This window comes from Pelecanus crispus, chromosome Z (assembly GCF_030463565.1).
Source record: "Pelecanus crispus isolate bPelCri1 chromosome Z, bPelCri1.pri, whole genome shotgun sequence".
NCBI lineage: Eukaryota > Metazoa > Chordata > Aves > Pelecaniformes > Pelecanidae > Pelecanus > Pelecanus crispus.
In genome coordinates this window covers 56,418,821-56,425,151 of record NC_134676.1, presented here as the reverse complement: position 1 = coordinate 56,425,151, position 6,331 = coordinate 56,418,821, and positions in this window count along the sequence as shown.

The window sequence follows — 6,331 nt, the reverse complement described above, 5'->3', positions numbered from 1 at the left end:
ACTTCAGGGTACAAGTGGAGAGGAACAGCCAACAGGCTTGGCTCTGTCTTACAGGCAGCTACAGAAGGCGACAGACTTTGAATGAGGGCAGATTTGTAAGGCAGCAGCCTTCCATCCCATCCTTCCTGAAGAAGCTTTGAAAACACATCCCCAAACTGCACAGGTTGCAGTGAAATTATTCAGACTGGCAGTACTGGTCTGACCCACTTCCCACTGACCTCAGGCAAGGGCGAGATTATGCAGCATGATGCAGCAGCATACGGAGAAACCAGAGGCAACAGAAGTATGAGGGTCACCTTAGTTTGGTGCTTCACATTGGTTAATCCATCCTACTTTTTGGCTAGACTAGTTAGCCTCAAATAGATTGCTGTACTAACACACCTGCATAACTTCTCTAGACCTGAGATAATGTTGATGCCTCTTCATTTCACAGGGTAGGCAATCTCCAAAATGTTTCTAGTGTGGCCTGAAAATACAGAAAAGTCTCCCAAGAGGAAAAGCACAGTTTACAGAAAAAAACTTAGCTTAACAAAAATTTCCATGAAGAGACAGAGGCATCTTAATTATGCACTGGTCTGGTAAGCAAAGGTAGGATGAAGGAGATAAAGACAGATGGAAGGCACACAGATGTGATATGCACTCCTCATTAAGCTGACACCAAATATCTCTCATGTAATCACTGGTTTCCTGCAGATTCTACAAAAAAAAGTGCACTTTCAAAATAGGTGGAATGCACACATGAGTGCATGGAAACTCTTGGTCTGGCTACCTGTGATGCATACTTTTAGCCCAAGTGTGTGCCAAAAAAAAGACTCACTCAGGTATACCTCTATTGAGTCAGGAAGGGTGACATGCTTCCCATAACTGAGAAACATCATGGGAGTAAAAACTCAGAAGGGACCCATGACCAGAGAGTCTGGATGCTGGACCCATGGGTAGAGGAGAGGCTGGATAGTAGTATCTGAGTTTGCATGACAAGAACTCATTTTAAGGTCCTTACGGTGCTAATTGCAAGCTGCTACCTCTGAGATCCTGGTACATCTTCTTGACAAACTCCTTGTGTGCACAGAGCAGCTGGTGCCATTAGCATGAACAACAGCTCACAGTTCATGCTTGACAGCCTGCCTGGCTGTGTTATTGCCAGTTACCAACCACAGAACACTGGCCTACCCAGTCTTCTTTCCCTGCAGCATGCTGGAAAGGTTGTTGCCCTTGTGGGAAGCAACAGTAGAAGTGCCTTTCAGTGTCCCGCATGCTGTTGTAGATACAGCTGCATTGCATGTTGTTTGGACTGAATCCCTCTCCAATCTCTCCACACTGAAAAGGATCTCATGCCCTCCTTTTTGCGTACCCTATCATTAGTTATTACCTGGTTAGTTTCTTTACCATATTGGAGAGCTTCTAAGATTGTAAAGCACTGTTTCATGGTCTGCTTTTGTTTCCCCATGGGCAGCATCTGCTTCAGATGTTGTTTTCAGTAAATACACGAATTGTTTGGAAAATGACTACTGATTTGGGTATAACACCAGAAATGGGCAGGACACCTCCCTTCCTTCCCTATTTTCTTCCAGGTTGAGATGTAAAGTGGATTTTGCCATAGGAGAAATTTCAGAAAAAGCCCCTCCATCCCTGATTGAATGAGGCACCTCACCCGCCACTCTCCTTCTTTTCACTGATGGCTGACATATTTCTGAAAATGCAGGACTGAATGTGCTGATATTACCAAGCCACTGAAAACACTACAGAAGTTTTGCACCTCTATTTCTGTCTCAGGGTTACGACTGTGAGATATTTTTCAGGGTTTTATGCCTAATAAAATGTTGCTGTCTCTCACCGGATTCTGTCACTTTAAATCACTCAGGAAGACTACAGAATGTGTCTTTTCTTTCCTCAAAGAAGTCGCTAAAAATCATTTCGTTCAGGTTTAAAATAAGCTCTCTCTTGCTCACTCTCCCTCCCACAGCCAGCAGAAGAAAAGAATCTCCACAGATCCTTCCAAAACTCACATTTTCCTAAATTACTTCTATTACTGAACCCCAGGGTCTCACCCTTGCATGATCATGAGCAACGCCCCTGTAAGCAGCTGGTCCTGGTGAGCAGCCCTGCCTGGGATGCCCCTGCATGATTCTGCTCCCAGCAAGTCAGTGAAGACATCCCAGGGATGCTGCTGGTGCTCAACAAGCATGCACAGTGGGACACATGGTTTGGGACAGGCTGCCAAGCAGAATAAGCGAGTGCGATGGAAGAAGTTGTTTGGCCCTCTGCTCTGCTCTCCAGCAAAACTGATCATACTCTCACACACAGTGGACAAAATCTACTGCTAGCCTCTCTCTCCCTGTTGGTGGAGTGACAAGGTGGAGGATAAGTGTTGGTCCATCTGACTCTCCTGCTAGCTGCACCGATACCCCTCTGCCTAATGCCACAGGCATGCAGCTGTGCGGCAAACAGCTGCCACTTGCCGGCACTCTTCCTGCTGCATTACATAAGTGGGCAGCTCTGCCCTCATTGCCCCTTTCCCTTTCTAAAACAGCACAGTCTCTCCAGTACTCGAAAAAGCTACAGCCTGGCCTAGACTATTCGCCTGCTCCAGCTTTTTAGGAATTCACTACCATGCTCTCCTTTATCCTGTTCCTGTCATGCCTGCCCTTAAAATGCCATACATGCCAGGGTCAGTTTTCACCCTGTTAGTGCTTGTAGCCAACACTGCATTTCCAAACGAGTTCAATTTTGGCTTTTGTTTGTAAATATGGGGTCCAACATGCCCCCAAAACATCCAGAAACTGTTGGGCCTCTTGAGTTCACTGTTGAAATTTCTCCCTCACAATGCAAACATGGTCTGGGATAAGTCATTGATATAATGTCCTGGAAAGGTCATTGGCTTTCATATGAGGATAGCAGCCAGCAATTAATACATTTCAAAAGCTACTAACAGGATGACTGTGCAGCTATCACCATACATGCACACCTGGGTCTCAGAAATAAAGGATGAAAGCTGTACCGCACCATGGTGCTAGACCATCTCTCATTATCCGACAAATCTTTTTGCTTGTAACTTTAAAGTCTGAAATGGGGTTAAGTAGGAGAGATGTGCAGGAAGGAGGAAGCAGAAGCACAGCATCCAAGTAAACCATGCCTTGAAAGGAAGATAAGAGTAACGGAAATATGATGAGCAGGGATTTGATGCCATGAATGGCCTGCAGATGGTGGGGTAGGGAGATGACTAACAATTGGGTGGGCTTAGGTAGGTGGATCCTACAGTAGTTGACATTAGAAATGAACAAGGAATTTAGTGGGAGAGACTGAGAAGAAAGATTGGATTTTAAAAGTCTATAGAAGAAAAAGAAGAAAAAATACTTAGGAAAAAAGTGTCTTAGGAAAAATAAATATGATAGTAAAAGAAAACAAATCATACATCAGAAAAACAAGCTAGTATTTCAGCTAACTTTATCAGATAAGGGTTTTATAACATTAAATTAAATTAAATTAAATTAAATTAAATTAAATTAAAGCAATGCCTTGGGTTGCAAGCAGGGCTAATTTGAACAGGTCAAGCTCTTAGCACAAGAAAAATACACCTTACTTAAGGGAACAAGGACAAGTCACTTATCATTCGTAACTCCTGTATTTCTACTCTTCAAGTTTTGGTTGCACCCACACTTTGCTGTCTATAGATCCAACCAAATTGTATGGTCAGGCTGTGTGTCAGTCCTGACACTCCATAAGGTGTTGGAAAATTTTTTTACGTAAGTACAAGCTCAGCCAAAAAGAATTTCTTCTTTTTTTCACTCTTTTTCTTTATCCACAAACAACTGTCTTCCCAGCTGCTTTCTAAACGTAACATGACGATTTGTGTTCTTCTGTTATGGGTTAACATCAAATGGGAAAACATATTTGAATTGGAAACTGTACTGGCTGCTAGTAATTTTGATTTACCTAAATCCACAACATTGGTCTTAGGAAGAAGTTGAGGGGCAGTCCCACTATTACAGGACTCCTTTGGGTAGGTTGTGTTGTGCTTGAGTAATACACACAGTAACACAACCACAAGAAGACCAAGACCCATGACAGAACAAGCAACATCTAAGCCACCCCAACAAATTTTCCTCCAGTTTGCTAGTACAGAGCATCCAGTGAGTCAGGGTCCACCACCTCCTTGGGACACCCATTTAATGACTGCTTCAACTACAGTGAGTAATGATGGCAAAAATATGTAAAGGTTTTCAACACCTAAACTGTATTTCTCTCCCAAAAATTAAACCAACTACTTTTTTTCCTGATCTGCTTGGATACAAAGGACAATTGATGATCATCATCTTCAAAACAATCCTTTTATACTTCTAAGATTTACCAAGTCCTGTTCAACCACTCCTTTTTCTAGGTGAAACCCAAGTACTTCAGCCTTTCTTGAGAGCTCATGTTTTCTAAGTCTTTTATCATTCTCCTCTTGGCTTTCTCCAATTTGTCTGCATCTTCTTAAAGCCTGGTACACAACTTCAAAAGTTACTGTAATACAGCCTTACCAACCTTAAACTCAGAAGAACTGTCTCTTGTCTCACAGACTATGGTCCTAGTAATAAATTCAAGAAAAAATTTGGCTTTTTCACAATATCTTCTAATGAACTCAGTCTGAGGCTCTGATATCTCCTCATCCTTTTCCACAGGGCTTTTGTATGACCTCTTATTCTTCTGTTGTAGTTGTGCATTTGATTTCTCTTTCATTACCGAATTTCATCTTTCTGATTCAGACCACTTTCCCAGTTCATTAAGAACAACTTGATGCATATGAGAAAGAAATAAAGACATTGAAATAACAGTGGGTTTTTTTACTAAAATGTGAATCTGTTCTTGAACAAGTGCCTTACCTAAGTTAGGGAAGCAAACACAAGAAAAAATTAAGATAGTTAAAGAATTTTTTTTAAGGTAAACATGTTACCAGCCTCCAGCTTCCTTTCCTACCACATCTTATCTCAAAGAAAGTTCAAATGTTTGTTCCAAAACCAAACAACATTTCAAAACAGCCAGTTTGGGGAAGGAAAACAAGCATGGAAAAATCTCACAACTAGAGAGAACAGTGGGGTCCTCACTGTTATCCCACCAGAAAAACAAAGTTACAAACAAATTAAAACAGGTGCTCATAGAGGAATATGCTGACCAACCTTACTACCACATCATGGTCTTCTCCTGCAGCAGCTTAAAACATGACCGAATAGTGAGATCTCACATAAGTGGTGAGAGGCATACCTCACCCTGCCAAATTTAAACCCATATACCAGAAGACAGGGATGTTAAGTGCAGCAAATGAAATATCACCTGGATCTATTGAATTTTGAAATGGTTGGACTGTCTTTTCCCTCTATGGATCATTTGTAGGTACAGCAGCCTGAGTCTAAGTGACTTTTTAAAAAAAAATGAACCACCTAAGACTAACACCCAACATGGAAAACTTCAAACAGATTTTTTTAGCAGAGTTCAGATCAGTAAGAAACTGGTTTCTGGAATAGAAAATGCCAGTTAGTAATAACAGTAATAAGCAGTGCTACTGGATCTATGGGAAGAGTGTACTTCTGTCCACTCACAGAAGGCAGAAAGTAGCTTGAAAAGGCTGGAGAAGACTGGGGAGGTCCAACTCATCAAGTGTCAGGAGGGGACTTTCCTATTGTGACTCTAATATGTAAATTTGGATCACACCTGGAGGAAATTCCTCATTGTTTCATTGTCTGGGCTATGATCATCTGGATAAGATTTATTTTTACTAGTGCTGGAAAAGCAGAACCATGCCAGTAGTGACACTGGAACTTCTGTAACCCTATAGATGGGATAATAAATCCTGCTGTTACATTGCACCACGTGCCAGTTGAGCTCCAGCCTTGGGGAGGGAGTTGAAGAAAGGAAAGCCAGGTTAGCCACTACCATTTGCCAGCTGGGGAACTGCAGCATGGAGATCAGTAGTCTCCTCTGGGCTATCCCATGCGCTGATGAAAGAAGAGATCTAATTCCCAGGTCACAAGTTCTGACGTGCCCAGCAGCAGCAAACCCTGTGGGTCTGAATCCAGATTGAGAAGGAACAGTGCACTTCAAAAACCATTTCCTTTCAGGAAATGCATGCTAAATCTTCATCTTGTGCAAACCAGAATAGCTCTCCATGGAAAATGGTTTCAGTCTGTGTCAGCTGAGGATCTAGCACTATGTTTCTTCTAGGTCATTAATTTCATTGCAACTTTTAACAATAGTCCATTTTTTCTGCTGTACTGCAGTGTCATGAGATGGTTGTCTTAGCAACAGAAATCACTCTTAACTAAAGCTTCCTTTCCTTAATATTAAAGTCATCAAT